Below are 12,533 nucleotides of genomic sequence, written 5' to 3'. Positions count from 1 at the left end.
AGTCGATAAAATAACAGGTTTTGCATTTGGATGGCTTTTCTGATGGATATGACATCTGAAACTTGTATGTCTATCATTATTTTCTAACTTCAGTCTATAATGGTTTGCCACTAATTTGCCATGGACACCCCTACTTTATGTAAAACGCACCAAAAATCTGAGGCAAATATCTGGACATTCAGTGAATATATGTACAGTTGAAAGGTATAATTCAGAAAGAGTGCATATTGTATGTACCTATACGCTGGATGTGCAAAATTAACAAGTAGCTATTTCTCATCGTACTGAGCTACTGGGGAGCTGCTGTTTCTTGTTTCAATTATTTCTGCCTAATAGCCTCTTGGTTAGACAGTCTGAACTTGTAATTCTGTGCTGCATGCATGTCAGATAGTTACTGTACTGTGCATTACTCCTTTGGATTACTACATCCTGGAAAGCAAAGGTTAACACAAGGCAAAGCTGCATGGTACACACTTTGATACTTTCCATATTATTATTCAGGGTCCTGAGCTTAGTCCAGTATATATCACACATTTAATTTATATCTCATTTAAAGCTGCACCATCTATGGTTTCACCTAACAGCTTGTTCACAGATGCACCTCAGTTAATTTATGCTGTCACAACCATATGTGCTGTGAAGAACCTGTATACATTCTATATATGTCTACAACAACATACCAGAATAACCACAGCAGTTTTTTAAGGGTCTTTATTGTACTTCAATATTCGTCAGTCATACTTTTTTTATTTATTCAGTTCACACAGTAATAGTATACCTACTAGCAGTAGGTAATGTACTCCTTCTTAGCTATTTTAACAAAATACTGCAAAATAGATTTGTGCTCACCAGCCTGTCCCGAAAGCATCAGCAGTCTGTCACTGTGGGCTTCCATGTTCACAGCACTCTCTGCTGCAGCTGTAAGGGAGAAAAACACACATTACGCATATCTGTCTATCACATTTTCAGGCTACTATTTGCTACAAACTACTTGATAGTGATACTTACACACTACTGGAGCATTCTTAGCACATCCATCTTGGATGTACTGGTCCAAGAATGCCCCCTTCCTACACTTTAGGTCAGTATAGTGGTGTTGTACCTGCTCACCAGTACAGTGGATTCCAGTAGCACTGGTGAGGTCATGTGTGAGATGGTACCAGGCCTCCACTTTGTATTGGGACCCCTGGTACTGGCCCTGCAGAAGTGTCTCCTTATGGTTTTTAACTAGGCGTCCAACTATGACCGTGGATTCCTGAATGCTCCAGCGTTGTGCCTGAAAGCACACTCCCTCTCATACGCCAGCCATTATATCTGCACAGATGTACTATAAAAGATAATGGCTATATTCCCCCCTGCTCCATTTAAATACTGCGATATTTCCACCTTTTGCTGTCATCAAGCAGTGCGCAAATCTGCTAAGCCAATTTTAGCACTGCTTAAACGAGAAGTTGTTGAGCATTGTTTAACAGTGCGCAAATCCACTTAGCTAAGCTACCTGCTGCTTAGCATTCATGTCTTAGCAATGGTTACACTTGCTAAGCATAACTGTGCATTGCTAACCATTGCTCACTTTTAATTTTTTAAATATATCAGAGGACTGACTTCATTTATTAAGTGTATATGATGTACTTTACATGAAACCCCTCTATGTGCTTTCCTTACATTGGCAAGGGGTGTAACTCTACTGTATGGGGCACTTGTGTGTACATGGGTGGTTTCACATGTTATATGCACTCACACTTACATTATACACCAGCTACACTACAGTGGTTGACAAAAAACAGTTGCTACATAATTTAAGTTAAAAAAAATAATTTTAACACTACTTTCCCATATAAAAATAACTTCCTGTCTTGGTACTCGCACTGTGAATGCCTGCTTGTAAAGCCATGACTCTAACCACTACACTATCTCGGCTTGGAAACTTCACCTGTATATTTATATTTATCTCCTATGGGATGTTTAAGCTATGGTAAGCGGAGGGCCATAACACGCACACCCGCTTAGCTATGCTTAAACATTCCTTAGCCTAGAAAAAAAAGAAATTATAATATTATTATTATATTATTATGTTATATAGTGAGCATTGTGGTGTTCTGACAAGTCATTGAGGACTGCAATCGGGAAATAATGGCATACATTTGGCTTTCAGGCTTCTATCCTTCAGAGCTTCTTCCTAATACATATCCTGTTTTCTATCAACTTTCTAAGTGTATGAGGGCAATATTTCAGAAGTGTCCCTATTTTTATTATCACCCCCCCCCATTATTTGTGCCTTTGTCCACATAGACTGTTGTCAGGGAATAATGGCATGCATTTGCTTTCAGACTTCTATCCTTCGTTAATTCATGCTATGCATGACCTTTTTTCTATCAACTTTCTAAGTTTGTGAGGGAAATGTGTATGATGTGTCCCTTTTCAGGGATTTATTCCTCATTACTTGTGCATTTGTACACATTTCCTGCTTTAGGTGTCATAGGGCACTTTTACAATGCATGGGGTGTGTCACAGAACCTGTCACACACCCCCTGCACTGCTTTTCTGTTGTTGTATGCATTTCAGTGTCCACGGACCCTGAAAGGATTATTTATTTCATTTCAGTGTCTGCAGACACTGAAATACTGGCATAATATTAGAGCAATTCTCTAATATTATGCCAGATCCTATTAGAAAGTGCTGTGTGGCACTTTCTGAATGCAGGGGGTGTGTTCAATGTCCATGCACAACTTCAACATGCCGCCTGAACTCGTTCACTGTTTGTGTCTGTGTAGGTTACACAGCAGCACACCTTCATGAATATGCAAGACATGCTGCTGTGCTATACAGAAATGAACCATTCCATGCAGGAATAGCACTATTCCTTCATAGAGATTATTGAATCCCAGGGATAGTCTTCTCATGTAAATCTGTGCCTTTGCACATATGACTGTGAAATAATTTGGCATCTTCAGAGTTCCATAACATAACAGAGTAATGCAGACCTGCTAGTATGAAATTACATATGCCTGCATTATGAGGAATTGGAATCTCTCTCTCTCTCTCTCTATATATATATATATATATATATATATATATATATATATATATATATATATATATATATATATATATATATTTATAGACATATACATATCTAAATATATATGTATATATATATATATATATATATGTATATATATATATATATATATATATATATATATATATATATATATATATATATATATATATATACACAGACACATGCATAATCCCTAACCTAGATTTAGGGAAATATCCTGGTCAATGTCTAAGAAAGAGGCATTTCAAATAATGCAGCACTGTAAATTTTAAAATGCTGTAGTGAACTGTTTTGCTTGCTGAAAGTGTGCTACTGTAGAAAACATGCTGATTAGTAATATTAATTTACAAATGTTGAAAAGAGGCACTGGTCATGTGTAACAGCTGTGCATGTCTTGCCTCATGGAAATACTTCTGATATTTTCCACACAGCTGATGTTTCTGCAGTACTCTACTTTTATTAGTATACTTTATTAAAATATGTATTAATTTTTTGTGCCATTTTAGATAATTGTTCTAATGAATTCTTTGAAGTGCAAGCTTAATTTGGAGTAATACAGCTTGCAGTAGTTGCATTGATCATAAAATTGCAGAATTACCCCCTGAAATCCACACAATACTATTGCAATGCATTTTTCTACTCTAAAGAGAAAGATAAACTATTTTTACTATTTCAGAATCTAATCTTTTTCAGACTGTGGTATACTCTGAAACTGTTAACATTTTAGAAAATATTCTCACATTATGTTACCTGGAACTCCTGTAAAGACAGTGTCATTATGGCTGGCATTCAATAAAGCTTACACAGAGAGATTCTCCGTGTCTGAATAGTGTAGCAGCTATAGCACAGAATATGGCTATTGAGCTATCCAGCAAACAAGGCTGGGGGTGTGCACAAGCCTCCCAGCACTATTCTGATACAGATACCACATAATAATGCTAATCACCTCATTTGCTGGTGAAAACCATGCAAATAACATGAATTAGTGGTTCAGTAAGCAGACAGGCATCCGCATTAGAGCCGTGTCCACTGCAGGAATATATTCAGTTACTAACCATGTACATTTCTGCAAAAATCAAAATGGGGGTATGACATCTCAAAGTAAGACATATATTATGAGTATTAGGCATGCCAATGGCCAAAAATATGGGCTTTGGAATGCAAAACTGCTTCAAAATTATAAAAATCAAAGTTATTTTTTTTGGCTGACTTTGGCCATTTAAGTGAAGGGCAGTGGTGCACAAACGAGGTCGTTCAGAAAATTAAAAAAAAAGGAAAAAGACAATTTTATGTGAAAGATGAATTTTGCCATTATAGTGGATAGCATGCAGAACCAAAACAATAACAGATAACAGTGGTAGCTAAGGACATAGGCTCTGGAGTAGTGGGGTTACTAGGGTCTAAGGCAGTGGGGTATGCAAATGAGCTAAATTTATAGATTAACAAAATAGGAGACAGTATCCGCATGCACCTAATCATGTAGGAGCTATAATATGGTGATGTAAACAAGAGAAGCAGCTGACATTAAAAGGGGGTGTGTCATGCTTGGTGTAAGCACATTGGAGCTCTGCAGCTGTTATTTGCACTCAGCTAAGCACAGCTAAGCAAGGGCATGTGTCTGAGGCTGCTTAGCTGTGCTAAGCTCTTTCAAGAAATGAGGAGCATGTTCGTGTCCGGGGAGGGCCTTTTCTGTTCAGCAATGTTTACACTTGCTAAAACAGTTTGCATGGTGTGGCATGCCACGGGGCTTAAACAGAGTGGAAAAACAAAAAACAAAAGGAAATAGCAGAAGTGTTTACATTTGAGCAGTGGGTTTGTGTGGCACGCAGTGAGGCTTAGAAGGGGTGGAAATGGGAAGAAAAAAATGGGAAATAGCAGAATAAAGGCACTCAAGCTCAAATAATATAGTTGGCAGTTGGAATTTATCATAGTCAGCCAATCAGACAAACAGCATTTGCAGCACAACAGTATAAAGTATGCAAACACCTTTCAGTCTGTTTTTTCCCACAAACCCTGCACCATTGGTGTACACAGTTGGGAATTTTATCTGACAAAATGTTAGGGGCTGCTGTCGCTTTGATACATCAGTATGTGCTAGAGACTGAGAGTGGTGAGGGGGATAATGCTGACAACCATCCCAGACTGAGGAGGAGGAGAATAGTGTCCAGACCAAGGACAACCTACCATGGGCTACATATTTTATAGATACTAGAGCACTACAGGGCGGATAGGGACATACTTCAACAACTCATCAAGCTGTACCAGCCTCACCTCAGACCCAGAGCCAACAGAGGGGAACCCATCCCAGTTGAAACCAAGGTAAGTGTAGCCTTAAGAATACTAGCTACAGGTACCTTCCAAAGACCTATTGGGGACATCATGGGGGTCTCACAGGCATTTGCATCCAGGGTACTCCACCAGTTCCTGGATGTCATGCCAACATATGCCAGTGAACACATATATTTTCCCAGCACTCCTGAGGGGAGGACCAGCAATATGCATCTCTTCTACTATGGAGCAGACTACCCAGAGGTAGTGGGTGCCATAGAGTGCATGCACATCCACATCAAAGCACCATCTGGTGAAGAGGGTAGAGTGTATGTCAACCACAAGGGCTATCACTCCATCAACTGCCAGGTCATGTGCAATGCCCAGGGCATTATCATGAATGTGTGTGCTGGCAGCCCTGGTAGTTATCACAACTCACACACCTGGCATGCCTCACAGCTGTACCGGGCATTTGCCAGGGGGGACATCCCATATGGCCATCTGGTGTGGGATGTTGGCTATGCACTGGAGCCGTGGATGATGACACCCATCAGAAATGCACCCACACCCACTGAAGTACACAATAATGAGGCAATGCACAAACTAGTAACATTGTAGAGGGTGTGTTTGGGATGCTCAAGTCACACTGCCTCGACATATCTGGTGGAGCCCTGCAGTACACTCCAGCCACAAAGGGAAGTAAATACTGTGGGAAGAAATAGCCAGGGAATCATTATGGCTAGGCTTGTATAGGCCCTAGGGATGATAGGCTAGTACCAACCTATGAACCTATGAACTTGTGCCATGCTACACAATATGATCCTGTGGAAACAGCTGTGGCAGGAACATCACAAGGAAGGGCCACACATACCCCCACCATTGTCAAGGTCCCCACAGGCACAGGGGGACATGGAGGAGCAACCCCCTGAGTCTGCTTCTGTAGGCAGATGGAGGTGTGCCCAGTATGCCCAGCCCCAAAATAGGAACAATATTTTAATATTGCTCTTTCAAACTTAGGCAATTGGTAGAATAACAGTTTTTGCATTAGCATGAATTTTCTGAAGGGCATGAAGTCTGCATCTCAAATGTCTGTCATTATTTTCTAACATCAACTTTTATTGATTTGCCACTAGTTTGCCAGAAAACTGCAATGTTATAAAAAATGGACCAGAAATGTGAGCTTGTTCTACTAGTCACCATCTAGGTTACTCAGAGCTGTGTACTATCCATATCTGTGGCTCCTTGTCCCTCCATTGTCTCTGGCTTTGTCCATCTTTCTTGTGGTAACAAATACTGACATATGGACAGTCTGTAGAACTCCTACCATAGGTGTAGCTCACATGCAAAATAGTAGGCACAGCCAGTCTTGAACCATGAGCACCATCAACCATAGGAATGTACTTAGATCACTAAGCCACAACAGCAACAGACAGTGCATTTTACTTCCTGACACTATCCACCACAGACATACATAGCACATTGACCCCTGCATATTGTGGAAATGGAACATGTCACTAGGTTGATTGAACCAGCACTGGGATTGTGTGGTCTAGTGCTATTATCTTGCAAACATAATGTTACTGCAGTTGTTTGGAAACATGGGTGTGTTAGGGGTAGGGGACTCTAGCATTGACAGTCATGCATCTATCCTAATACCCCACTATTTGTCATTTCCCTCACATAGTGCAGTGGGTTTTGCTGCCTTGGGGCCTACTGCATATTATGGGTTGGCCAGTATCGGACAGAGAGTTCTTGTTTTCCCAGATAGCTGTCAGTTGTCTGCAGGTATCCCAGTAGCCCACTCTATTCCCTTGCATACATGCAGCAGGTCCATACATATGTTACCATACTCTAGTACCCGACACATTTGTTGTAAAGAAGAGTGACTTACCTTGTGCCTGCAGCAGTTGAGATCACAGTGCTGCAGACGCATTACACAATACATGGTAAGGTACAGGTTGTGTGCTGTGTCTGGCATCCTTTTTACTATGTGTGTGATTCAGAGTGAGGTGTCTGTCTCTAGGTCCCTAAGATGTCAGTGCATGGCTATTTGTTGCCTCTTTGCAAAGGCCAAGGTATACTGGGCACACCCACATTTGCCTACAGGGACAGGCTCAGGGGGTTCCTCCTCTGAGTTCCCCTGCGGCTGTGGGGACCTTGGCACTACTGGGGGTTGTCTGTCCCTTCCCTGTGATGTTCCTGCTGCAGCTGTTTCCACAGGATCATATTCTGTAGCATGGCACATACTGTGAACATGTGTGCACATGTGGCTGGAGAGTACTGCAGGGCTCCACCAGATATATCGAGACAGCAGAACAGTGACTTGAGTAGCCCAAACACATGGTCTATGATGTTCCTGATTTGTGCGTGTGCCTCATTATGGCATTCATTGATAAGTGTGTGTGCATTTCTGATGGGTGTCATCATCCAAGGTTCCCATGCATAGCCAGCATCCCCCAGTAGATGACCATATGGGATGCTCCCCCTGGAATATGTCTGGTATAGCTGAGATGTGTGTCAAATGTGGGAGTCATGATAAGTACCAGGGCTGCCAGCACACACATTCATGATAATGCCATGGGCATTGCATATGACCTGGCAGTTAATGGAGTGATACCACTTGTGGTTGACATAGACTCTACCCTCTTCACCAGGTGGTGATTTGATGTGCACATGAGTGCAGTCTATGGCAGCCAGTACGTCAAGATAGTTTGCTACATGGTAGAAGAGACGCATAATGCTGACAGTCTCCTCAGAGGTGCAGGGTAAATATATATGCTTACTGGCATGTGTTTGCATGCAGGCCAGGAACTGGTAGAGTACCCTGGATGCAGATGCCTGTGAGACCCCCATCATGTCCCCAGTAGGTCTTTGAAAAGTACCTGTAGCTAAGTATTCTAAAGGCTACACATACCTTTGTTTCCACTAGGATGGGTTTCCATCTGTTGTCTCTAGGTCTGAGTTGAGGGCAGCAAAGCTTGGTGAGTTCTTGTAGTATATTCCTGTCCACCCTGTAGTGCTCATGTAGCCCCTAGAAGGTTATCCTGGGCCTGAACACTCTTCTCCTTCTCAGTCTAGGCCTATTGTCAGCATCACCACCAGCACTGATCTCAGCCTCTAGCACATACAGCTGTAGCAGAGCAGAAGCAGCCCCTTTCATTTTGTCAGTTAAAATTCCCAAGTATATATTCCAATGGTGCAGTGTATGTGAGAAAAATCAGATGAAGGGTGTATGCATACTTTATATTGGTGTGCTGCAGATGCAGCCTGTGTGATTGGCTGACAATTATGTATTCCACCTGCCAGTTCTATCATTGAATGTTTTGAATGGCCCAGTGTCAGTGGAACAGGGCTTATCAGTCATTTATACTTGATTGGCTTTCCCAGGTTATGTCCTTGTTTTTATTTATTTATTTATTTCACTACTAAGCACTGTGGCAGAGCACACAAGCCCACTGCTGGACACACATCTGCTAATTAGCTGTGCTTAACTGAGTGCAAACGGTCTCCGCTCAATTTCAGTTCGCTAAACACAGCATGGCACACTCCCTTTTGATGTCAGCTACCTGTCCTACTAACACCAGCACAATTCTGGCCCTACACGGGTTTTATCTGTGGACACAGTGGCCCACTTTTGCTATTCAGTAAACCCAGCTCATTTGCATACAGATCCTGCATATTCCCTGGATACTTCACTACTCCAGGGCTTGCCTCCTTAGCAACAACTGAAACTTGCCATTGTAGACTCTGCATACAGGGCACTATAATGTATTATTTTTGCAAATGTCTTTTTTCAGTTTTTCAACATTTAAATTTTTTTTTTTCCATAACGGCATGTTTAGGTGTCGCTGCGCGCCATACAAACATAACATGTGTATTAAAAAATTAATATTATATAATGATTTGCATTGCTTTTGGGACTCACTGGACATACTTTTGGACATTTCCATCCCTACATTGCTATATCCAACCTTCTGTTTGGGCTTTTACAGCCCCTGTTTAATTTTTACATTTCTGTACATGGTTACTTTCTGTGTACATTTCTGACACCAATACACCTCCTACACGGATACCGTTCAGCTTATTGGATCACTAATCACCCTCATTTGCATGTATTTCACCTGATTATGAGGTGATTTGCATTCCACGGACATGTCCGTGTCTGCACACTCATGCACGCCCCTGTGCTCTGTTTACTGAATCACTCGGCTGCCGATTTCAGTGTTAGGGCCATGCCACTATGCCTACATGGAAAATCACTCCATGTAGGCTTTACTGGATTCCCCCCACAGAGTTTTTCTCTATTATTTTGATTCATACAAGACATTTGCACTTTTTGTTTCTTCACTGATTGTCCTGTCCTCTTTTATGATTATACATCAGCGTGGGCTTAATTGCCTTCTCTTGCTCATCTTGAAATATATATTTCCACATTGAATTATTATTACTCTAATGGCATATTTGCAGGTAATATGCAGGTTTTTTTCAGTTTTACACTTCTGTTATTGGAGGTGGAGCTTTGATTGGTCCTTTTGACTTTTTCCTTAACTTTTTGTCATGTCATGTATGATATGTTTTTTAGCTTTAAACAGATGATATACTATAATACATCTTCAATCACTTGTTGGGTCATTTAGTGCTCTGTTTAGTCTCTTGTTAGTGATGAGTAGGTTGCTATTTAGTATTTCCATCATGTTTTTCTACACAGAAACTCCTAGCTGTTCTAGTATTTCTGTTGAGTCAGTGAGACAATGACCACATTATAACAGGCTATAAATGAACTGCAAAACTGGAATCTAGACTGTGTTCATATAGTGGCAGCTGACTTTAATCAGGCCAACTTGAAAATGGTTCTGCCCCACTATTTCCAGTATGCAGACTTTGCAACAAGCTGGGAGAACACACTGGACAAGGTATACAGCAATTTTAAGCTGGCATTTAAGTCAGTGCCTCACCCACACCTGGGAAACTCTGACAACCTCTCCATATTGTTACTGCCAGCATATAAACTATTGTTAACTAGAGGGATACCAACAGTGAAACAAGTAAGAATATGGCCAGCCAGTGCAGTCTCAGCACTCCAGGACTGTTTTGACAGCTCGGACTTGAGCATATTTAAGGAGGTGGCTACTGAGAACCAGAGTATCAACCTGGAGCAGCACACTGAGGTGGTGATGGGCTACATCTCAAAATGTGTGGATGAAGTGACAGTAACCAAAGCTATCATCACATGAGCCAAGCAAAAAGCCTGCTTGACGACAGAGGTGTGCTAGCTACTGAAAGCAAGGAATGCAGCCTTCAGGTCTGGAGACAGGGAAGCCCACAGAACAGCCAGAGCAAATCTGAAAAATGGAGTGAAGAAAGCAAAATGTGACTATGGCAGAAAGATACAGAGCTACGTCTCTGACCAAAAAGACCCCAGAACCTATGGCAGGTGTCCAATCCATAACTGACTACAAAACCCTATCATCGTAATTTGAGGAAAACAAGGAATTCCTAAATAAGTTTACTGGCTACTTCAGCAGATTCAAGGAAGGTAACAGAACAACAGTGAAGAAAATGGCCATCAGCCATAATAAGAAGATGCTCACCCTCAATCCAGCGGATGTCCAGAGGGCACTGCACAGAGTTAACCGAGATAAGTAGCTGAGCTTGACAACATCCTAGGGTGAGTGCTCAGGGACTGTGCAGTCCAACTAACAAATGTTCTCACAGAAATCTTCAATAATTCTCTGAGTCAGCAAATTGTTCCAGAATGCTTCAAGGTCACAACAATCATTCCATTACAAAAGAAGTCTCTACCATCTTGCCTAAATGACTACCCTCCTGTAGCCCTCACCTCCACAGTGATGAAGTGCTTTGAAAGGCTGGTCAAGGACACCATAATATCTGGGCTTCCTGCTGATCTTGACTCTCTGCAGTATGCTTATCGAGCAAACTTGTCCACGGCAGATCCCATATCACTAGCACTCCATCTGTCCCTGTAACACCTTGAGAATAAAAACATCTACCTGAGGGTACTGCTCATTGACTTCAGCTCTGCTTTTAACATGGTCATCCCTCTTCATCTGGTAATGAAGCTACTCCATCTAGGTGTCAACACTCCACTTTTTTAACTAGATCTTGATTTTCTCACAGACAGACCTCAGAATGTGTGTGCAGGAAATAACTCCTCAGATAGCATCACTCTTAAAACTGGAGTCCCACAAGGATGTGTACTAAATCCCTTGCTGTTCACCCTGTTAACACACAATTGTAGAGCTAGGTACAATACAAACCACATCATCAAGTTTGCTGATGACACGGTGGGCCTCATTAGTAATGACGATGAAACAGCATATAGAGATGAGGTGGAACAAATGATTACCTGGTGTGGAAATAACAACTTAGTACTAAATGTAAACAAGACAAAAGAGATAATTGTGGACTACAGGAAAAATCGCAAGGAACATTCTCCCCTTACCATCAATAGGGGAACATTGGAAAGAGTGAGAAACATGAAGTTTCTGGGAGTGCACATTGATGAGGACTTGTCTTACTGTACCATTACAAATGCCATAGTCAAGAAAACGCACCAGAGATTGAGAAGGCTGAGGAGAGTGAATCTCCCATTGACTGTTCTGACTACCTTCTAGAGAGGTAATATAGAAATCATCCTGACAACAACCTTGCAGTATGGTATGGAAGCTGCTCTACCTCTGAATGCAAATCCCTCCAGAGAGTGGTGAAGACAGCCAAGAGGATCATCAAGACCACCTTACCATCTATCCACGACTTGTACTTATCCAGATGATTCAGCAAGGCCAGAGGAATAAAGACTGCACTCACCCTGCTTACAGACTTTTCCTGCATTTGTCATCCGGAAAGCGCTTCTGAAGCATACATTGCAGAACTACGAGATTCAAGAACAGCTTCTTCCCTAATGTCATCAGGCTGCTAATAACTATGTTCCATGATGGCCACCTGGGTCAGTAGAAACTGTAGTAGGGTGTCTTATATTGTGCATTAACCTGGTTACCAGTCTCATCTAATGCTTAGTGTAATATTCACCACGAAAGTTAACTTATAGGCCATCTAGAGCAGTAGCAATGCAATAAAATATCTGTTCTTTCAGTTCAATGCACGTTAAGAATTCATAAATTAACCATAGTGCAATACTATAAGGTCCATAGTGCAATACTGTAATGTTCACAATGCAATA

The sequence above is a fragment of the Protopterus annectens genome, chromosome 15.part0 (assembly GCF_019279795.1).
Source record: "Protopterus annectens isolate FY-2018-M chromosome 15.part0, PAN1.0, whole genome shotgun sequence".
NCBI lineage: Eukaryota > Metazoa > Chordata > Ceratodontiformes > Protopteridae > Protopterus > Protopterus annectens.
This window is presented reverse-complemented; position numbering follows the sequence as displayed.